The sequence below is a fragment of the Taudactylus pleione genome, unplaced genomic scaffold (assembly GCF_031769625.1).
Source record: "Taudactylus pleione unplaced genomic scaffold, aTauple2 ptg000090l, whole genome shotgun sequence".
Lineage (NCBI taxonomy): Eukaryota > Metazoa > Chordata > Amphibia > Anura > Myobatrachidae > Taudactylus > Taudactylus pleione.
In genome coordinates this window covers 362,946-387,545 of record NW_028284492.1, presented here as the reverse complement: position 1 = coordinate 387,545, position 24,600 = coordinate 362,946, and the positions used below count along the sequence as shown (strand labels likewise).

The 24,600-nt window shown below is 44.5% G+C and overlaps 1 protein-coding gene across 1 annotated transcript in view; it reads right to left on the bottom strand.

Moving 5' to 3' along the window:
- Nucleotides 1–24,600, bottom strand: part of FAM110B (family with sequence similarity 110 member B) — a 153,928-nt gene that overhangs the window by 32,446 nt on the left and 96,882 nt on the right. The window contains exon 3 of the mRNA XM_088469349.1: nucleotides 22,458–22,536. The gene's annotated coding sequence lies outside the window, so the exon portion shown is untranslated. The remainder of the gene's footprint in view (nucleotides 1–22,457; nucleotides 22,537–24,600) is intronic.

Here is a 24,600-nt window from a genome sequence, read left to right as displayed (position 1 = left end):
AGGTATTAACTGCCACATCTGAACTAGAGGTTGATAAACAGCCCTGAAATAAAGAATCCAACAGAAAAGTAATCTTAGATTTAAATCAGACACTCTAAAATATGTGGGTATTAAAATGGGAAGCCGCGTGAACAAAAGGCCATTCAAATTAGTCATCAGTAAGCCCTAGATTTATCATGTGAGTGTGCTAAAAAAATACCTTTGACACATACAGTATCCTGAACACAGTCTGCATATGTATTGGCTGAAGGCAGCACAAGCAAAATATGACAAAGTTCATATCTCAAAATGACATAGGATTTCATTTCAAATTTTGATGGACTGTTGCACATTGCATTAAAAAATGTAATGTCATGAAACAAATAGAAGCATATTGCTGCTTCTCAGTCAGTTGTTTCATACAGACATTCTCTAGCGATAGAAAATATTACTTTATTGGTATAGACCAGTGGTTCCCAAACTGGGTGCCTTGGGTTGGTGGTCCAGTACAAATAAAATTATTTTTAGTCAGTGTGATAGGCAAAACCAGTGCTGGCTGCTGCCAATCAAAAAATATGTGGACAAAAAGTGGAGCCCTGTCAACCACCACGTGACTGAACCTAAGGGTGACATATATATATATTTCTGCTCCCTACTAATCTCCAATTTTTCCACACTCAAAATATTTTTGTCGTGCAGACACTTTACCTCATCCTTACCATGACCATGTTGTCTTCAACTCCTCCCTTCACTCAGGTTCTACCTAATCTTTTGTTCTGCCCCCTAATTCCACCTCTATCCTTTTCCCCTGGTCTCCTCCACCTTCTCCTATCTCCCCTGCTCTCTCTGCCTTCCTCCCCCTCTTCTCCCATTACTCCTTTTCTTCCTCTTATACCCCCCCCCAGGATCCTACTACCCCACTGCTAATCTCTCCTCCCTCACTTCTCTCCATGTCACTTCACCCCACTTCCACCCACATCTCCTTAATTTCCCTCCTTGCCCACCTCCTACAGGGTCCCCTCCTGGCACAGGAGCCCGCATGATCCCTATACTATATTCATCTCGGTCTCCCAAAGTAATCTCATCTCCACACTTTAGCAACCCTGATAATCTCATTCACATTTCTCCTATCAACTGTGTTACTCTATCCCTTGCCCTCTGGAATGCCAGATCAGTCTAACAAACTGGCCCCCACCCATGACCTTTTCATCTCCAACTCCCTGAATCTCCTTGCCATTACTGAATCCTGGATTTTACTCTCTGACACCACTTCTCCCAAAGCTCTCTCCTATGGGGTCCTCACCTACTCCCACACCCAGGCCTGGGGGTCGCCATGGGGGTGGTGTTGGGGTCATTTTATCCCCTGGTTACTCATACCCTCAGAACTATCCCTTACATTCTCCTCATTTGAAGTTCATGTTGTACGCCTCTTCCAACCGGTACACCTCAGAGTAGCTGTCATCTACCGTCCCCCTGGCCCACCCTCCAAGTTCTTTGACAAGTTTGCTTCCTGGCTCCCTCACTTTCTCTCCTCAGACCTTCCATCCATTATCCTAGGTGACTTCAATATTCCAATAGATATCCCCACAGAATCCGCTGCCTCCAAACTACTCACCCTCACTTCTTCATTTGGCCTCTCCTAATGGACCTCATCATCTTCCCATGTGAGTGGCCATTTGCTTGATCTGGTACTCACTCACCGTTGTGATATTCCTGCCTACTCCAATTCCCCATTGCCCCTCTCTGACCATCACCTTCTCTCTTTTAACCTATCCCTCTCTCCTTCCCCTCCTCTACCTCTGAAAGCCACCATCACTAAGCGTAACATTGAAGCTATCGACACTGCTTTTTCTCCTGCACTGAACAAGCTACTTCCCTATACAATGCCTCCCTTACTTCTGCTCCTGACTCTATTGCTCTGGTGATCACTACTTACCCTCGCAAATCCACACCTCACACCTGGCATTCCAAATGACCCAGATACCTGCAAAAATGTTCACGAACCGCCAAACGACAGTGGAGAAGATCAAGCTTTCAGGCAGATTTTCGACATTTCAAATTCCTCCTGTCATCCTACAGTGCTGCCCTTTCCCTCTCTAAACAGTCATATGTAAAAAATCTCATCTCCTCCCAGTTCTCATACCCCCAGCGTCTCTTTTCCACCCTCAACTCCCTCCTCTGCCCACCCCCTCTCCACTCCTTGCTCTCTGCCATTGACTTTGCTACCTATTTTACATCCAAAATTGATTCCATTCGTCAGGACATCATATCCAACCAGTCTCCCAGCTCTCCACCTCCTCCTTTCCCAGATCACCCCTCCCCATCCATTTTACCGACTGACATCCTTCTCCCCTGTGACTGGAGAGGAAGTTAAGGCCCTTTATCCAGGCCTCCCTCCACCTCTCCCCTCCTCCGCTACCGCTCTCCTTCTGCCTGCTCCCATCTTGCCCACCTCCTTAATCTCTCCCTCTCTTCTGGCACTTTTCCTTCTGCATTCAAGCATGCCCTTGTCTCCCACATTCTTAAAAAACCTAACTTTGATCCTAACATTCTCTCTAACTACCGTCCAATCTCTCTCCTCCCTTTTGCCTCCAAACTCCTTGAGCGTATTATTTACAACTGCCTCACCAAATTTCTTTCCTCCCACTCCCTCCTTGATCCTTTTCAGTCTGGCTTCCGTTCTCTCCACTCCACTGAAACTGCTCTCACGAAAGTCAGCAACGATCTCCTTGCTGCCAAAACCAAGGGTCACTACTCCCTGCTCATTCTCCTTGACCTCTCTGCTGCTTTTGACACTGTGGACCACCCTCTACTGCTGCAAATCCTTCACTCCCTTGGTCTACGTGACACTGCCCTCTCCTGGCTGTCCTCCTACCTCTCTGACAGTTCCTTCTCTGCTTCCTCTCACAACTCCTCTTCCCCCCCCACAGCCTCTTGCAGTAGGTGTTCTTCAAGATTCTGTTCTTGGACATCTCCTATTCGCTCTCTATACATCCTCTCTAGGTAAACTCATCCGCTCTTTTGACCTCCATCATCTCTATGCTGATGATACTCAGATCTACCTTTCCTCGCCTGATCTTTCCCCCTCTCTACTGACTCGTATCTCCAACTGTCTCTCTGCTATCTCTTCCTGGATGTCCAAGCGATTTCTCAAACTTAATATGTCTAAGACTGAGCTGAGCGTCTTCCCACCCCTCCCACATTACATCATGTCCCACTATTTCTTTATCAATAAATGGCAGAATTATCTCATCTAGTTCCAAAGTGCATTGTCTTGGAGTCATCCTGGACTCTTCCCTCTCCTTTAACCCACATATTCAGAACCTCTCGCAGTCCTGTCGTTTCCATCTCAAGAATATTTCCAAGATCAGACCCTTTCTTACAGAGGATGCCATTAAAACCCTCATACATTCAGTGGTCATCTCCAGATTGGACTACTGTAACCTCCTCCTATCTGGCCTTACCAAGTCCCATCTCTCCCCTCTCCAGTATGTGCTCAATGCTGCTGCTCGGCTCTCTTCCTCTCCAAATGCTCTACATCTGCCTCCCCTCTCCTACACACCCTCCACTGGCTTCCTTTCCCTTTCAGAACCCAATTCAAGGTCTTTACACTCACTTACAAAGCCCTCACCCATTCCTCTCCCTTTTACATCTCTGATCTCATCTCCCTTCACTCTTCTGTCCACCCTCTTCGTTCACTTAATACACGCCGCCTTTCATGCCAATTGATTACTTCCAATGTTTATTATACATGCCCGTGTCCTGCTTTATATTGTATTGAAAGTCACTGGTTACTTACTTGTTTATGTACTTTGTAAGGCGCTGCGGAACACTTGTGGCACCATATAAATAAATAACAACAACAACAATAATAATATTGGGTAGCGGGCACTCTCCAAACAAAACACCAATTTGGCTTTATAATTTTAATTTATTGGTGATATAACACAAAAAAACAGTTTGTTATGTCCATAACACTATCAAGATGTGGATGGAGATTATAGGATGTGTTATTAATTTATACATCTGAGCATTATGTTTGTGTTATGGACATCACAAGCTGTTTTTTTGTGTGCTATAAGAAATTCTAACATGGATATTGAAAGAGCCATTGACACCATTAAGCCTCAATAATATCTGTGGGAGATCGATGTATGCCAGTTTTTGAAGAAATATGACTGATTTACTGGGTGTTATATCACCAATAAACACAAATGATAAAGCCAAGTTAGTGTTTTGTTTGGCGAGTGCCCGCTACCCAATTGCCTTAAAATTAATCCCCATGGACAGCTGTCAAGGTGGATTATTGTGGATGCTCCCCGCATGTTGATAATTGAAGGCTGAGTGCAAGTATACACAGTATATATACACACACACACACACACACACACACATACAATTTACTTCATTTAAGTTTTGCTGAATTTCTCAATAAGAAACTTTTGTCCCAGGGGTGTAATGGAAAAAATGCTGATACTCTAGAGCGCCGTGGTTCAAAAGAGTTTGGGAACCACTGGTATAGACTCTTTTTGACTCTCCATTAAATTTATATTCATACTAATGTTTCAGTGTAAATATCTCACACATTTGACCTGAGAACATGGTGACAAGACAGCATGTCAAATAAATTCATCTGTTAATACATTAATCTTCTCACCAAAGAGCACTAAAGGTTTTAACACTCCAAGGAACCAAATAGAAGGAGTGTAAAAAAAAGGAGTGTAAAATGGTAGTCATGCTGGCAATGATTTAAGCTGTAAAAAAAAAAGAACATTTTTTAAAGTACATAAAAAGCAACTGATTGACAATAACCTATACACACCATTAGATATTGTTGGTCTAACACAGAAAATATGAGATATGGTAAGAACTTACCCTTGTTATCTCTATTTCTACGAAGTCCATAGGGTTCCACAGGATACCTTGGGGTATAGGTGTGACGTCAGTCGCAGGGCACCAAAGAGTTAAGCTTTCAGCCTCCCAGGATGCACTAGGTCCCCCTCCTATACCCCGCCCCCGGGCCAAGGCACCTCAGTTAGTTACCAAGCCATAGGCCGGAGGAGGAGAAGGAAGAGAGAGAACAAAGATCTGGACACATACAAGAATCACATTCTCACCAGAGGGAGACGGAAAACCGGTGACCAGAGCAAAGCCCATCTGCAGCACAGGTGCGACAGGGCGGGAGTCCTGTGGAACCCTATGGACTTCGTAGAAATAGAGATAACAAGGGTAAGTTCTTACCATATCTCATATTTTCTACTTCAGGGTCCATAGGGTATCCACAGGATACCTTGGGGATGTCCCAAAGCAGTATCCTTTAAGGGTGGGGACGCTCCTGTGCAGAAAGGAGAATCCGCCGCCCGAAGGAAGCATCCTGAGAGGCGAAGGTGTCAAACCTGTAATACCTCACGAAGGTATGGACAGAAGACCACGTAGCAGCCTTGCAGATCTGAACTGCCGAGGCACCACGTCGAGCTGCCCACGAAGGACCCACAGACCTAGTGGAATGAGCCTTCAGAGAAGGAGGGACCGGTAGGCCTTCATGAAGATAAGCTTCAGAAATAGCCATACGGATCCAGGCTGCCAAAGTTTGCTTTGAAGCAGGCCAACCCTTTTTACGGAAGCCAAAGAGGACAAACAAAGCGTCCGACTTCCTAAACGAAGAAGTGCGGTCAACATAAGTCCTTAAGGCCCGCACAACATCCAAAGAGGCCTCACCCACGGAAAGACCCGGTGAGTTAAAGGCCGGAACAACTATTTCCTCGTTAATATGAAACTGGGAAATAACTTTGGGAAGAAACTCGGGCCGAGTGCGGAGCACTGCCCTGTTCCCATAAAAAACCAAGAAAGGGGGTCTACAAGAAAGAGCCCCTAACTCAGAAACACGTCTGGCCGAAGCAATGGCCAGAAGGAAAACAGTCTTAGCTGTTAGCCATTTAAGATCCACTGAGCCCAGTGGTTCAAACGGCGGTCCTTGGAGAGCCCTCAGGACCACAGCCAAATCCCAAGGCGCCACAGGTGGAACAAAGGGCGGCTGAATGCGGAGAACACCCTGCATAAAGGTGCGCACATCCGGGATTGTAGCAATCCTACGGTGAAACCAGACAGATAGGGCCGAAACCTGTACCTTCAAAGAAGCAAGGCGAAGCCCATGATCTAGTCCCGCTTGCAGGAAGGCGAGAATCCGAGACAGACGAAACTCCCGCGGTGCATAACCTCTCGGTCGACACCACTGGAAGAACGTATGCCACACGCGATGGTATATCCTCGCGGAAGACGGTTTCCGAGCTCGTAACATGGTACGCACCACAGAGCTGGAAAACCCCCGGGACCTCAGCATGGCCGTCTCAACAGCCACGCCGTCAAAGACAGCCGAGTCAGGTCCGGGTGAAGGCAAGGACCCTGAGACAGAAGGTCCGGTCGTAGCGGCAACCGCAGAGGAATGTCCACGGACAGACCCTGAAGGTCTGAGAACCAGTGCCGTCTGGGCCACGCGGGAGCTATCAACAAGAGCGTCCCTCCTTCCTGTTTGAATTTCCGGATTACCCGTGGAAGAAGGGAGACCGGAGGGAACAGGTATGCGAACCGGAACGTCCACCGGACGGACAGAGCATCCACCAGAGACGCCCCTTCGTCTCTTGTGCGAGACCCGTACACCGGCAACTTGTTGTTGTGCCGGGACGCCATGAGGTCGATTTCTGGAAGACCCCACCTGTCCACCAGTAGTTGAAAAACGTCCGGGTGCAGGGACCATTCCCCCGGATGAACGTCCTGGCGACTTAGAAAGTCCGCCTCCCAATTGAGCACTCCCGGGATGAAGACCGCTGATATGGCCGGAAGATTGCGCTCCGCCCAAACCAGGATCCGAGAGACCTCTACGAGAGCCGCCCGACTGCGAGTTCCTCCTTGCCTGTTTATGTAGGCCACGGTGGTAGCGTTGTCCGACTGGACCTGCACCGGGCGACCCTGGAGAAACCGCTGTGCCTGCTGGAGAGCATTGAAGACCGCACGGAGTTCCAAGATATTTATTGGAAGCTCCGCTTCTGTCGGCGTCCACCTGCCCTGGAACAAGTGTGGACCCGAAACTGCTCCCCAGCCCCGAAGACTGGCGTCCGTTGTCAACAGGACCCAATTTGGAACCCAGAACGGACGTCCCTTGTTGAGGTGGGTCGTCTGTAACCACCACGTAAGGGACAGGCGAACCTCCTGGGTGAGCACAATCGTCTGGGACTTCAGAGACTGAGTCAGCCCGTTCCACTTGGACAGGATCAGGTGCTGCAGAGGTCTGGAGTGAAACTGGGCGTATTCCACCATGTCGAACACCGACACCATGGAGCCCAGTAACCTCATCGCCGAGTGTAAGGACACCCGGCGGCTGTGCAGACAACTGCGCACCCTTGACTGTAAAGCAGAGATCTTGTCCTCCGTTACAAAGATCCTTTGCTGTCCCGAGTCCAATAAGGCTCCAAGATGCAGAATCCTCCGAGACGGGATTAGAGTGGACTTCTGCCAGTTGATTAGCCAGCCGTGCCGTTGCAGCAGTGCAATGGTCAGGTCCAAGTGGCGTAACAGGAGCTCTGGAGATCCTGCCACCAATAACAGGTCGTCCAAATACGGCAACATGCGGACTCCCTGCAGCCGCAGAGAAGCCGCCATGACCGCCATCACCTTGGTGAAAACACGTGGTGCTGTTGCCAGGCCAAAAGGTAACGCCCGAAACTGGAAGTGGTCGCTGCTGATTGCAAACCTGAGGAACTGTTGATGGCGCCAAAGAATAGGGACATGCAGGTAAGCGTCCTGTATGTCCAATGACACCAAGTAGTCCCCAGGTTCCAGCGCCAGAATGATGGACCGTAGGGTCTCCATCCGAAACTTCGGGACCCGCAAAGACTTGTTGAGTGCTTTGAGGTTGAGAATCGGACGATATGACCCATTGGGTTTCTGTACCAAAAATAGATTTGAATAGAAACCCTGGCCCCTCTGGGAGAATGGAACCGCCACTATAACTCCAGCCTGGAGCATAGTGTGCAATACCTTCCGCAGCTCCGTAGCCTTGTTCCGGTCTGATGGGAGACCCGTGGTGAAGAAGCGAGCCGGGGGTCTGTGCCGGAAGGAGAGGGCGTATCCGTGGGAAACCACCTCCAGAACCCAAGTGTCTGTCGTAGTGGTCGACCAACACTGGGCGAACTGTAGCAGGCGGCCTCCCACCCTGGGATCCCCCAAAGGGAGGCCCGGACCGTCAGGCCGCAGGCTTGCCATCTGGCTTGGGGGCCGGACGTCTGGTACTCCATGCCTGCTTCCGGGGCTTGACCGATTTCTTAGGGCCAGCCTGTCGAGGAAACGACTGTGGTTTGGGCCTGCCCTGGGCCCTAGATGACCGAAAGGACGATGGTCCCGAACCAGAAGGAGCAGCGGCCGACGGGAGACAGGCAGATTTGGCTGCCGCCAGCGTGGCCACAATCTTATCCAGATCCGGACCGAAGAGAACTTCTCCGGTAAACGGCAACGCTTCCAGACCTTTCTTGGAATCTGCGTCCGCCTTCCAGGATCGCAGCCACAAGGTGCGACGAGCAGCTACCGCTGCTGAAGAAATTCTAGACACCAGAGTACTAATGTCTAGAGCCGCCTCGTTGATGTAGGTGGCCGAATCACGGAGATTGCCAATCAACTCCGCCTGATCGGCCGGACAGTCGGATTCAAAAGAAGCCTCTAATGAATCCGCCCAGCGCTCCATCGCTCTGGCAACCCAGCAAATGGCCATAGCCGGCCGTGCTGCCCCCCCAGCAAGGGAATAAGCGGACTTCAGGCAGATTTCTACCTTGCGGTCCGTAGCATCCTTAAGGGAGGACATGGATGGCATCGGCAATGTGGCACTACGGACAAGACGGGTGACGTGAGAATCCACCTGTGGAGGGGATTCCCACTTCGCAAAATAATTATCCGCGAACGGATAAGCCACCGCCAGGCGTCTCTGCGGCTGGTATCTTTTGCCAGGTTGTTTCCACGCCTCCTCTAAATGGTCCACCAACTGACCCGAAAGAGGAAAGACTGTGGCATCGCCCTTCACATCTTTGAAAAAGGCATACTTAGATTTAGCCGCTGGGGGAACTTCGTCCTCAATCACCAAGGCTGTGCGGACCGCCCGAATAAGTCCAGGAATATATACTTTGGACTTAGCATCAGCGTCCTTAGTATGGAGAGGTTCCTGATCGTAAGGATCTAGAATCTCCCCATCATCAGACGTCCCTTCGTCATCCTCATAAGGAGCGGACAGAGACGCCACCGGCCTTTTATGAGACCGCATCACAGACTCCCCTTGCAACACATCCGACAAGTGCTGTACAGAACTCGTCAGGGAGTTAACCCACGCTGGCTCCTGAGAACCCGGGAGCGGGGAAATAGGGAGACTGTGGGGTACCACCAATTGTCGTGGGAACCCCTGCATGGGTGACGACACCACAGACTGCTGGGATAAACCCATCGGAGTAAACGCGGGCTGCGGAGCTAACTGGCCCACTAAAGCTGTTAACGCCTGAGCGAAACAAGCCCAGGGCGGCTCCTGTACCGGTGCTGTAACCGTAATAGGCCGCGCCATGGACAAACACTGCCGGCAAAGGCCCTCCGCGCTACCCTCCCCCTCCGCTAACGGTACTTTGCACGTGGTACACTGTAGCCGGAGGGGAAAATCACTTTCAGACATGATGGCACCACGTATGTGACCTCTCTCACCAATTAAGTATTAAATAGGCGAGAGACCACCCTGCAGCACCGCACCGCAAGGGCTTTAGCAGAAAGAACAGGGACAGTAATAAAGCTGACAGTTTAGAGAAGAAAAGATTACAGGCAGCAGCGCTAGCACAGTCACATACAATGCAGAAAAATAACAATTCCTGCACTAACAGCGCTGATCACTCAACTACACAGACACAGGGCCTGGTAGGACACAGCGCTGCATACACAGACCTGACCACAGCGGAGGAGAGGTATGCGGGGGGACCCAGACCACGATGCTTCCGTCCAGCGCTTCCAGCAGCGTTCACCATGCGTTCTGGAGAAGATGGCCGCCGAGGAGCAGAGAGGAGGCTGGCCTGGGGGAGGAGCGCTGCCACAGGACCAGTCGGCAGCATGCAGAGAGGGCTGTGTGCAGCGGGGGAGGCGCCGGCTGTGAGACAGGGAAGGCGCGCTCCCCTGGCATGCATTTAACCCCTGGGACGCCGCAGCGCTACCGCTCTGCTGCGGTCCGCTGTCCCAGGGGGTAGTGGAAGCGCAGGTTGGTCGCCTGGCTCCACGCTGCAGCCAGTCCCCAGGGAGCCCCCTGCCTGGGGACTTAGGACCATGTGATCAGCGGGGACCCACCGCGGGACCCCGCTGCTTACCTCTGTCCCCCTTGAATCCGGCCATGGTCCGGAGCATCTGGGGTCACCGCTAGCTGTATAATATTTATGTCGGTTTTGCAGGATGCTACAGTACTCTGAAATATGTTGTAGAAAGTAACTTGAGAACACAAAATCACCAAGGTTTTACAACTGACCTGTCATGCCTAGCAACTAGAATTAGATTATGAAGAGGCAAGCTTTAAACTGGATCTTGGTAGTGCAGATAACATTTTAATTTTGTGAAAGTGTACGATACAACTTAGATGGCTTCACAAGGGCTACAGGAAAAACAATATGGGTAGAGAACTGGTTGAAGGATATAACAAAAAGTGTAGTTGGTATATTCAACCCCCCAATAAAATCAATACAATTAAAACTTCTGAAAAAATTGAATGGGATGGACTTGTATCTTTTTTTTTAAACTATGTAAGACATACAACAGAAGGCAATTAGAAATGACCATTTCTAAATCATTGTAGGATTAAGAAATAATTAATAAAACATTCTTACATGCTAATCTTCGTTCCCTAGAATGAATTCCTCCATGATTCATTGAGAGAACAGGAATGTTTCCCTAGCTTTTCCCAGGACATTTGTTATAATGCAAGTCTTAGAAGCAATTTATTTATTTTATTTATTAACAGTTTCTTATATAGCGCAGCATATTCCGTTGCGCTTTACAATTGGAAACATTGATAGAACAAAACAGGGTAATAACAGACAGACATAGAGGTAAGAGGGCAATGTTTATTAGAAGGCTATATTTGCAGTACGTACATTCTTTCCATAGCACCTATAATCCAAATGAAGTTCAACTTGTCACCGTTGTAGACTGAACACAAAGTTATACTATCGAGCACTACTACTTTCATTGAAATCATATTACAAATTTTGTAAGTTAAACAACAAAATTATGGGTATAGTATACAAATTAAACATCATGCACTTTAGATACAAAAATAACATTTATCACGCTCTACATTAAAGTAGTAACACTTCCCCTGCAAGGCCACAGTGTTGTCTTATAGAACTTGCAGAGGAAGCAGCAGCCTTTTCTTTTAAGCCAACATTTGTGACAGTGGTGTTACTACATTGGCTGACCCTGCCACTTGGCCTGCACTAGTGTGGCCAAACAGAAGGGGATACAGTCAGAGCTACCATCAGGACTATGTGGTTGCTCAGATCGTTAAGGTTAGGGGACTGTCATTCATTCAGTGTTTTAATGTCACAAATCCAGTGTGTTTAATATCCCTACATCACCTCCACACTGAGCGCAGCTCACTGGCATGAGGCAGTCATCAACTACTTACCTGTCAGTGATACACTGGGAATATGGCACTAGGCTCGGATCCCCCCCACTAACCACTACGCAGTTCTGGATAGGGTAGGGCTGGAGTGGTCAAACTCTGTCCTCGAGAGCTACCAACAGTTCATGTTTTCCAGGTCTCCTCACAGAATCACAAGTGAAATAATTAGCTCCACCTGTGGATCTTTCAAATTGTGTCAGTGAGTAATGACTACACCTGTGCACCTGCTGGTTGACCTGGAAAACATGAACTGTTGGTCGCTCTCGAGGACAGAGCTTGGCCACCCCTGGGGTAGGGTCTCTTGCTCATCTGGGAGGACTTCCCAAACTTTTGCAAGTCTCCCGGATAGTCTGGATATTTTGCTGACCCTGGATATGGCTCTTCAGCACTCATTTGGTTTACTTCTGCATCACAGTGGGGCCTCTTAGAATGGTCAGGATATAAAGTGCAGTCAGTTGCAAATCACATTTCTAAATTAACAAAGCTATCCCACAATAAGCCAATTTAGATCCATTCAGATTACTGTCTTGCATCACTGTTTATCCATAAGGGGATGTAGTCAGCATCCCGGCAGACGGGATGCAGACGGTCTAAATACCGATGCCGGCACTAGGTGGCGGGTTAGGTTTAGTGTGCTGGAAGGGGCAGGTTAGGTTCAGGCACCGGGAAGGGAGGGGTAGGGGTAAGGGTTAGCGTTGGGTATGGAATGCAGACAGACAATCGGGATCCTGGCGGTCAGAATCCCGACAGGGTTAACATACCGACACTTGTTGGTCAGTATGTAAACCCTTCCCCTCTCCCTACCCTAACCCTCCATTTTTTGGTGCCTAACCCTATCCTCGCCCCCTAGTGCCTGAACATGACCTCCCTCTCCCCACACCCTAAACCTAACCCTTCGTGCCTAACCCTAACCCTCCCCATAGTGCCTAACCCCACACCCTAAACCTAACCCTCCCCTAACCCCCGATACTTACCTTCGGGATGCAGACGCTGGATTTTGACCATCGGCATCCCGCACACCGGGGTATCAACTACATCCCGTTAGCGTTCATCACAATCCTAATAGGTAAGTTCCCTGTCGGGATGCCACGGTCGGTATTTTGACAGCCGACATTCAGACAGCCGGGATCTCATACACAACCCTCTTTAAGTATGCAGCGAGTGACACAGTATAACAGATCATACAAAAAAAAAAAAAAAAAAAACCTAAAACCCATACAAAATTCACAGCAGAGGGAAAAAAATAAAAATAAATAAAAAAAAACATGCTTGTGATAGCTTCCTATATGTAGGTACATAACGATTTCCCTGACCAGCCATTTTACATGGTATTCTGGACATATAATGTAAAGAATGGAGAAATTATTTGAGAGAGCTCAATATGAATAAAGAAATAACTTGCCTCACTTTCCATTAAACTCTGTTCCAGGGGTCATTTGGGAACAGATCCTCCATTGTACTGAAAGCACCATGTGATTCTGTGCTATATTCATAGCTCAAGAAAATATTAACCCAATCAATGCCAGAATAATTTCCACATTAAGGGAACCCTCTTTCATTCACAAATTAATAGTTTCTTAAAAACATTAGTTTTGACAATATCTTATAAACTTGCTTATTACTGTCACTTGCTAGAAATTGCTGCACTGTAGTGAACGTGAATACAGTACACTTAAGGCCCCTTACTCACTGGTGCAGGTATAACATGTACAGAGATGGAATGCCCGGGGTACACTGGCGGCCTCAGAAGAGAGTCTTCCATTACAACCATTCCAGTAACCAATGTGGGCGTTTCAGCTTCCTATAGGATGACTCATGAAATAGCATCTGAGAAATAGTCTATTGCTAGAGAAAGATGAATATTAATTAGCAGCTATGTACTATAAATATGCAGAACGCTTTATCCATCATAGAAACATTATGTCATGGGTAATGTCAGAAATCATTTCATACTTGGATAGCTCTTTGCTTTGACATTATCCATAATCTAAGTAAACCACAAGAGAAAAGATTGTCTCATTATAATTTATTGGGAACTTAAAAAGTGTAAGTGTACGGCCACTTACTGTTCTACAAAGTAATAATGCAAGCAGGTATTAGGCTTCTGTACTACGCAACAGGTTACTCGAGCAGTCTGCAGACTTCTTAAACCAACAAATACTGCATTACACACAGTCAGCAGTAAATTACGCAATGAGAACCTTCACTTAATTAACCTACATGAGTAGGTGCATACTAAAATTAAAAGCAAACATTTGTCAGAAGTTATTGTTAGTGACACTGAATCAAAAGACAATTTATGGCTTGAATGAATTACTGTAGGAAGCAAACAACATATTTTACCCTAGGCAGTAACACAACTGCTCAAAATGTATAAATACACAGATTTACAGCAGCTACAGTGATATATTACTTTATTTCACAGCTAACAATCTGAACAAGTTATTATTTAAAAAGGGACTGTACAATGCATTACAGCACCTAAACAGGTTTTCAGAGTAAATACAAAAATGAAAACTATAACTGTACAGTTAACTTAGCTTTAAAATTATATTTAGATAGTTTAAAAAAAAAAAAAAATGAAAGTAAATAATTTTAATTTAATAAAAAAATGTTTAAAATAATTTTACATAAATTACAAAAGATTTTTATAAGCCCAAAATGGCGAAAACTAACAAAAATTCCCTCTGTTGACCATCCAGTTGTCTATATATGTGTACCCAGCATTACACACTTGATAAAATGTTACACTTCTTTTACTCCACTTTCCTATAGAATAACCCACAATGACTAAGGCTGCTGTGACAGTGGAGATAAAGAATTTATCATTATTCTGCTTGGGGTGTTCGGTGTTTATTCACATACAAAAATGTAAAATAAGGTTTCTGTATAAATTAAGAGCACTTTATCTGTCAAACCGATACATACAGTGTTTTGGCATATTTGTGTGACAGCAAAACCATGCTTCCCACTCACTTTTATTGGTCATAAAAGTGTCGTATAAGGGAGGACTGTGATACTGTAATTGTTCTTTTACTAAAGCAGAGTTATGTAAATCATAGGATAAAGTTTTAAACATCTGTCAGGATATGGATATATTTTTAAAAAATCCAGAAAACTCATGCAAACTTCTGTTTTAATGGTGTTACTGCTTTACACATAGAACTTCATTTCCCGTAATGCATTATCCTCCATAGATGCACTCTTCTTGGTGCTATGATCAGAACCAATTAATGTCCTTGTCCCAGAGTGAAGCCATTAGTGAGGTTTTACTTCTCATTGTAACAGAAATGAAGTCTCCGTAGGGATTGCTGGGAACCGCCTATATTGATGCATCCTTTGCACAATCACACAGAGCACACTACAAGATGGTAATTAAAATACAATTAAAATAGACTGTTGTGTCTGACTAGACGAAGGAAAGGAGCACATATGATGGGACTTTCATTTTCTACACTAGCATGGAGTTAATTTCTTTGAATCAAGCCTGGAGGGATATCCAACTCCCATGTTTCCATGGTAACCGGCTGCGTTAACTAATTGAACTCAATTCACATACTTGGCATGAAGACAAGGGACTTTTTTTTGTCGTTTTACGTGAGTGAGGTAGAGCGGGCATACTGTGGAGGGCAAAGGCACAACGATTAGTAAGAAGGGCCAACATACATTGCATGTCCTGGTTGTCCAGATAAATTTAACCAACAGAAAACGGCCCATACACTGTGTGCAAATAATGCACATACTAAACTGTAGTCTTTGGTTGATATATATTAGTAAACATAAAATATGGGTCTATGGATTCTCATGGTGACCTAGTTTATCTAGCCTAGCAACTGCAGAAACAAATCTAAATGTGTTCCAAATGCAAGAAATAAATTCTAAAAAAGGTCCCAAAAAGGTTCAAACAACTAACGGTGCTTACACATAGGGGGAGATGTAGTAGCTTGATACATTGGAGTGTGATAAACTACCAGCCACTCAGCTCCTAACTGTCATCTTACATGCTGTGTTTGAAAAATGACAGTTAGGAGCTGATTGGTTGGTAGTTTATCACTCTCCAATTTATCACTTTCAAGAGCTTAGTACATCTGCCCCTAAGCGATATATCGGACAACATGGATCGCAACACTATATTGGCGACAGCGCTCAGTGTGTACGGGTGATTGCGCACTCCTGTATGACGTTCGTTGCATCTTCTGATATACTGTGCATGCCTGGCAGATCAGAAGATCCGGTGGCAGACACCATGCCTCTGGATGCAGAGGGGAAACGATATATCGGGTGGTCGTACACCAGATCGTGCAGTGTGTATGGACCGTCCTATATATTGTGCTGCCGCATGTGTATACACATTGACTAGTGTGTACCCAGCTTTACAGATTGACTAGTTTTGCAAGTTTTTTGAAGAAAATACAGATATGAACACAAAATTGACAATGAGGAAATAAACAATCAATCATAATTACAAGTAAATAAAAGTAGTACACTGAATATTTTATTGTATGCCCTAATTTGTATACACATCTACAGATATAAGCAAGATGCAGACAGAGCAGTAATGGCTGAAATATAAAATGTTTAGGAACATAATCTAAAAGGATGCTTAGTAATAATCCATTAATTTATGCTTTATTTAAACATTCACCTGTGACAATCTCTCCTTAAATTTCATCATCAGGCAGCAGGAAATATCAACGAAAGACACAGACTATTAAATATACCTGAAAGGTTTCAGTTACCTAAAGGACTTAAACAATTGGCAAACTGAAATGTAATCATAGGTGGCGCCTGGTGGGATGGGTGAAACAGCCGTCACCTACATCACCAGTGCCTCTTTCATACTATATATTCCAGTACAGTCCTCATTCAGGTATAGGGACTATCATAAAGATGTGGCTTTATCAGGAGGGGGTGCTCGTTCCTTTTTGCAACCCTTAGGAGGGGGAGGTCATGCCTACTTGAGAATTCTGCTGGTCAACATTTACTTTAAATGAACATGTGTGTATTCAATGGCTAACCTTTCAGAGTCTATCAACGTCAATGAGAGATGTTGACACCAAAAGTTCTCCATCTACTCGGTAAATCCAATCTGGCATACTACAAATTTAAAATCCATTGGAAATACTGTTCCATTGGAGCCAATTATTATTTAGCAAGATAACGGAGCTGCCATGTCGCTTCAAGTAAAACAAAATTCCCATGAGAACATAAACATATTACGGAGTACGATAATGTATGGGCACTTGAATTTACTGACTGTAGATAAAACACTTACAAGGCTAAAATGCTAATTGCCCCCTGGCAAAAAATGTAAATATATTAAGCCATTACTTTACAGAATATGACAAGAACTGAAAAATATGTATATATTCAGGAGAGGCAAATACATAAGCTGGCTCAAACCCCCCCAAAAACAAAACAAAAAAAAACACTTTTTAATATTAAAACAAATTTTTGAAATTAGATATTGCAGAAACTTAGAACTAAGAACCTAGCCTACTACTAAATACCATATGTTCTTTATCTAGGAGCTACAACATATTACGCTGCATATGAATCAGAAGTTAAGGACGGCCATTCCCAAATGTGCTTACAATGCAAAGGGTGTTTTGGGCAATTTATGCAAGAGGTACTGGAATAATTATTATACCGTAGCTGCTAGAGGGGTAAGTGTGTGTGTGATTACTGTAAATGCTTTAGAAGTTTTAGCCTCAGTGTTCCTCTGACATTTTAGAACAGAATATGGGAAGGCCAAATATGACGAGAGTGGGGATTTGAAAGATTGCGTTCGAGCCTTTTGGGGCGAATTAATGGTTTGACAGAATTTGCTCCCATCTAAAGTGTCCGGGAGTGAATTCAATTGTTTGCGTGCCCATCCCCGCACTGGACGTGACCGCCACATTATTGCGCGAGAATGCAAGGGATTAGCTGTGTAAAGCAGCTTTTCCCATACTAATTGCCGGGCGTCCAACACTTGTGCCCAGCTCCAAAGCCCTACTTTACACACATTTATGCTCTCATCTCAGGAGGTTGTGAGCAGAAGTCCGCGATTAGAGTGCCCACCAATTGAATTAGCTCTCAACCACTGTAGATGGGAGCTAATTTGGTCAGACAATTGAATTACCCCCTTAGAGTTATTTCACAGGTGGATATTGATCCTTTCACAGGATAATGCGCGCTAAACACAAACATGCTGGTAATGCTACTAGAAGGGTTTCAAGCATATTTGTCTTTTGGGTGTGCTATAGAGTGAACAGGGGAAAGTACACTGATCTTGGAATCAGTGTAAGGTACAGCCAGCTGATGTCTATGTATTCAGATCACCCCGCTTTCAGTTTCAAAAACCTGGTGTGAATAAGCACCCATGAATCCATAGGTAGTATTTAACATGTACCTAGTACTAGAAGATCCTCTGGACAGCATGTTCTGTGGTCCCTCTTAAATTGGCCACACCAAGCAGGATCATTCAGTATATGGTACTGAACCATACTCGGCCAGAGTTTTAAAAAACACCAGACATTGTTTTCAGTCATTTTCAAACTGGTCCAATCCATCAGACTGTCATTTCACCAACTTCAGGCACTAGAGAGCAAGCTAGGGTCTGGGCAAATCCCAGGTACCAGATTTTTTTGTGTGTCATTTTTTCTTGATGTTAATATATGCACATCTTCACTGGTTGCCTAAAACAATATGATGGTTCCCAGATTTGACTTAAAGGGCAATAAATTCTACATTATTTGCCCAAGTGGTCAATGGCAGTCCATGTTGCTTTTCAAGCATCACGGAGGGGATCACCAGTCCTCAGAGACAAAAATATTTTTTTTATGTCATTTGATATCCACAAAAAAAAAAAAAAAAAAGAAAGAGTGTATAACCTTACAGACAAATTCACCACTGAAAACATGGATGCACTAAACTCAGGAAAGTGATAAGGTGCCAGCCAATCAGCTCCTGTCATTTTTCAAACACAGCCTGTAAGATGACAGTTAGGAGCTGAATGGCTGGTAGATTATCACCTTCCATAGCTTAGTACATCTCCCTCCAATTTAGCACTTGTGTCAAAGAATTATTGCTTGGCAGCAGGAATAAGGACTGGGATAATAATAGACAAAACCTGACGTGGCTACAAGGAGGTTCCCCAGCCTCCAGTCTCTCCTCTGTGTTTCACACTTCCCCACTTCAATTAGAATTTCTGTTAAGATGCAGAAGTTTACATAACCTCAGCCTTCGTAAGAGTAACTTACAATTATGTCTATTATGTTCTCTCTGAGTCACAGGAACTATATTTTGGGATTATCCTGTTTACCACATTTCACAGTTACCACACAGAACTGGGTCAGTTTTCAGCAAGGACAGATGAAACATTATATAAGATGGGAGTTTGGTGATTTGTAAACAATAAAAAAATAGCATCAGAAAACTTGCTTCAATGTTTTATGACAAAATGTTTTCACTGCAAAGCTAGAATAGCGAATCTGTAAACCATGTGATTAGAATTGGCTAATCTACAGAACATTTTACTTGTGCTGAATTCCAGATAGAGGGCCTGATTGTGAGTCGCATAATACTATCGTCCATAGGCCATGTTATACGCACCTATGCGATCGTACTACCCCAGCCCTACGGCTGCGAGAGACGCCATATCACCACTAGTAATGGCACTTACACCTACCCCATTTTGGGTGCAGAATATGCGTCTGAAAAGTGAATGCTCACTCCATATGTTACAACTCTGGTCCACGTGACTCTTCAATAGCACAGTTTCCACCCAAATTCCAACAATGAGAAGTAACTGAGGTGCACGAGACTCGCTCATAGTAGCTCTAAAGAGGAGTATGTTGGCTGTAGCTACTTGCGGCTCTATTCGGACTTGTGTGCACCTCAGAATTAGGCCTAGAACGCACAAGGAAAGGAAAGAATGAAAATGCTGCAACATAGGGATTATAAATCCCCATGCTGACGTCAAGCGTTCATCCAAAACATACAATTTTCCTTTTTGCTCCATTTTTCATTACTGAGATCAACTAAATTGTCTAGTTCACATCTTATCCTTAGGGTCCATCAACAGTGTACGATTCCCATATCTTCGAGCAGAATCACATAGCTATTAATTATTCACCAACACATTATAAACATTCTCCAGGTTGTACTAATATTTCACTTGTGATTCTGTGAGAAAACATGCACTGTTAGCGATCCTGGAGGAGCAGATTTTGAGATACATCCATCTAGTTGACTGCATGACTAAAAACAGAAAGGGCTGTTAAATGCCCTATAACCTTCACAAACTGCTTCATTCTGTCAAGTATAAAAAGCATATGATGAACAGGGGATTTATTCCATCTTTCTATAGGCTTTGTGCAAACTTAGAGACTTGTGTTTACCAAATCAGTTTGCTCTCTGCTGAACTTTCACTATTTTGGATCCTGGTCAAAGCCAAAGTGGTATATTGTGCCACTCCCCCATGCTTCTACATTGCAAGAGGATTATTACACTGCAATATGATTGGCATATGGGCTCTGGGAGAAGATGAGATATAAAAGAACGGCGTTGTACTGATCTCTACAAGCTAATGCTGGGCACACATTGTCGGATAAAATGCCTGTGTCAAGCCAACAGACATTTTATCTGTCAAGCTGAAACCCAGTTGATAGAGATATTTCACAGTGTATATGGCCACATTATCAGTGTTCCTTCCCTGGGGAGGAAATATTTCCCCGTTCCTCCCCTGTGATGCGGCCGATTAGCAGCTCATAAATTATCGGATCTTTCAGACATGACGAATGGTCTGGCATGTCAGACAGAGCGGTATATTTGTGGTCGGTGGCGCAAACACAATGTACAATTGTCTGGCCGATCTACCGATATCTAACATATTAGCTAGATAATTGCATTATGTATACCAAGCATAAGGAACACATTCATCAAAAATAGACAAATGTGGAGTTATGGAGTGAGTGTTTTTGTATTAAAAGTTTGTTGATTAACTTTTTATTAAATAGGATAAGGAATGTGAAAGCCAAGACTTAGAAATGAATGCAGATTTTTTTTAGAATGCACGTAAAATAAATTAATAATGTTGAAAATTGACATGATGAAGACACAAAAGATGTTCTGATGTGTATAACAACAACAATAGCCTGGCCATAAGGTTTCACTGTTCTATGATCTTATACTAGATTAGCATCAGAAGCAATAGGGCCTGATTCAGAGCTGCAGGCAATAGCGATGTTCACTTGATAGCGTGACTTTTTGATACTGTGCTTGCGCAAATATCCCATAAAACTCCTATGGCGCTCGCATTACACAGAGCACAAAAGAGCGGTTGCGATTGAGACACTGGGTATCAAAATTGTCTTGGAAACGTGATGGGCATTCCTGGGAGGTGGATACACAAAAGCAGGGAGATGGTCCCCTCTTGTGGGCATGTTGCGGGCATTTCTGTGAAAGTGGCTGCATGCACAGAAGCTCAACTGCTCACCCAGGAGGCCACACCCAGCAATGCGACACACGACCCGGCCGCCAACGGGCCGACACATCGGGCGTTCTGTACACACTGGACGGTTTGGTGCTCGACCGCCCGAAATGCCGGCCCCTGCCGCATAGCGCTGCATGGGATCGTCAGCTGCATCGCCAGATTTTACTGCATTTACAAAAGATCAGGCGATGCGGCTGACGACCTCAGGGGAGTGCGCACTACACGATGTAGTGCATACACACTGCATGATATCAATGATTTGTCGTTCCGCTGCGTCAGAATTGGCCAAATCGTTAACAATATCATGTAGTGTGTACACAGCTTAAAGATACACCAATTGATTTCTCAGCGCCAACGGAGGCGGACGTCTCAGTCCTTGCACATTCGGATGCACGTATGTACACCAGGGAAAGGAAATGTAGCAGCCTTTACATAAAGTCGCCGACGTGCGTCCTCCTGAATCAGGACCATCAACAAAGAAGGACAACTAAATAGAATATATCTTCTTTTAGTCAGAGCACTCCTAAATATCTGCTAAGTGTAAAATTATAGTCATTTTTGTTCAAAGGACACTAGCTTTTTGCTGAATAGGTCAGCAATTTACTCTAATTACTCTAATTCACTCTAATTAAAGAAGAACTAGGAAAGAGGAAGGCCCTCAGAAAACCAGGAGCACCAACATTCAGCTTGATTGAGATTCCAGGTAAAATATAATCATGTAATTGATATATTTATATTGCAACCAGCTATACCAATGTGTATCTTCTACCGCAGTGCAAATTTGAATAAAGTGAGTCTCACTGAATTCACGGACCCACTAGAATGTACGCCATGTCCACACTAGTACATATTTACTAATATCATTAATTTCTAAAGATTCATTAATATGGCCTTTATAATTTAATTTTAGTTTAGCAGTTGTGAATTTAATGTGGACATTGAGACTCATAGCTGGACCTTTAACTAGTTATAGCAGTGTTAAAAAAAAAAAAAAAAAATAGACAATGAATTTTCATAACTTGGGGGGGGGGGGGTCTGTATCAAAAGGAAGGGTGGAAAAGTTGCTCATAGCAAGCAATCAGCTTCTGCCTATCATTTTATAGAATATAGCTGATAAATGGTAGGTAGAAGATGATTGGTTGCTATGGACAACTTCCCCACTATTTATAAGGTTTGTACATTTACCCCATGGTTACTCATTGATACGTACAGTATGAAGAGCAGGACCTGTCAGAGCAGCAAGACTATACAGAACTGTGCTGTGGATGGAACCTCAAACACTTAACTCTATAAGAGTCATTTCTCACTGTTACTCACCAGCCATTGAATATGAATTTTTCCTGGGGTGCACAGCTTGTTCCCACAGCTTCACTTTTACGTTCAAGGCATCACAGTTCTGCAAGACAAAAATAAATATATATTTTGAGGGTAAACAAATGTGTTAATCACCTGTCAAGCTGCAATTGGGTAAAGGGTGCAAGGTGACGAGAGCAGAGTTTGTGCACTGAACCAGGGGAATAACACTAATCAAAAAGGTATGACGTGAGCTCGGTGTGCCGGTGAAATCAACATCCTCTATCGAATGTCCTGCGTGATGCTGGCCGTTTTATTAGTGTCTGTACAACATGCTTCTCCTATGTGTGTGTGTGTGTATATATATATATATATATATACACATATACATACATACTGGGCACATCACTGCAACAATGGGCTACTTAGGCATGCATTCCATTACTGAAATTCAACCTGAGCATTTTCGCTATACACACACAGTTATTTATTACACATTTTTAATATGCACCTCACATGTGCATTATATATTGTATGACAAAAGCACTGGGAAAGTTATCAAAAGAGATATGTGCCCCAGGTTCCTAGCTTCTGTCTGGTGGACAGAGCTAATTTAGCAACCTTTATTGGCAGACCACCTGGGAGAGGCTGATAAAAGGTGTGCCAGTTTCTCTAGTCAGAGAGAGAGACCACTGCTTGTGATTGTAAGTGCTCTGCCAATGCTGTTTTGTGACTTGAATTCTAGGTCTTTCCACCTTGAGAGGGCTCAAATGTATTTTTATGTTTTATTTATTTTTGGGTTCTCAAATAAAACTAGCTGCGGCCATTTGTACCAAAGACCATTTAAAAGATATGGTACAAAATGGCAGTGCGGCACACATGTGGAAAGGGGAGATGGTTAGGTATAGTACCACTAAGAATGTAAATTAACTTGCACCAGTGATGTCTCACTAAAATCGTGGAATGTGAGTAAAATCTTTCATCTGTATACCTAGCTTTAGTCTGCTTAACAGTGCCGGACACTATATGCAATAATGAAAAAAAAACAAAAAACACATTATAAATGAGAATATCTGGAAAGCAAATAAGACCCTACACATATACATACATATTTATAGCGCATGTACTTTCAGAACATTCCGAAAAAAAGGAACTCGAACACTGATCCTCTTATACCACATTCATGCACTTAACTACTTAAAGCTATTTGTGGTCACATTGTCATTCAGTTACATTATTCTTTATTTGAAACCACACATTTCTCAGGTGAGAATATTAGCAGAGTAATATGCGGAGCGTGCTGCTGTTGATCTATAATGCAAACAGAAGAGTGCTGGGGACAGTAGCTCTCCAGACAAGGTGTCACACCAGGGTATAATATACCTGGCCAAAATGTGAGTGGTATATAAAAGGTACATAACATAGTAGTTGGTGCTGGTGGCAGTTAGTCCGCATGGTGGGGCGGAATTCATTACATAGCATTCGAGATGTGATGCATCCCGCCACCCTTCGCATGCATGTCGGAGTTAATAACGGCAGTATGCATGAAGAAAGTCATAAAAGGACAGCTCTCTTGGTAAGAGCTGACCTTTGCGAATGAGGGACTTCCGGGTCTATGACCCAGAAGTCCCTATGGTGTCCTTCTGTGCATGCGAAGGACGCGCGTGCCGCGGGAGATGCTGGGAGGGATCCGATCTCATGCCCATAGGCTTCTATAGGGCAACGCCATCAGAAGATGGCATTACCCACCACATCTAAGCCCCGGAATGCATGGATGGATGGATAGACTTAGAACAAATGGTACTGTATATTGTTCCTTTGCATTTCAGTCAATGTATCAGGCCATTCTGGAGATGTTAGTAATGGTTGGTAACTGAGAAAAACATGACTTATCACTCATACTTCTTATATAAAGAAAAAGTTACATTTGTTGAAGTGCGCTACTGCACAGACTCCATCTTAGTGTCCCACCAGGGAGGCTTCATTCCGTGTACCAAGATGGCTGCCGGACTTAGTGCGGCGCCATCTTGCCACTGTGTAGAGTGACATTGTGGGAGATGGACGTCTCTTACGTACCTCCGAACAGACCTGGTTATTATTCTATTACGCTGTTTCAGCATCTCGTTCTGCTACCTGCAAGCATCATACTGTACACTCATCTGCTGTT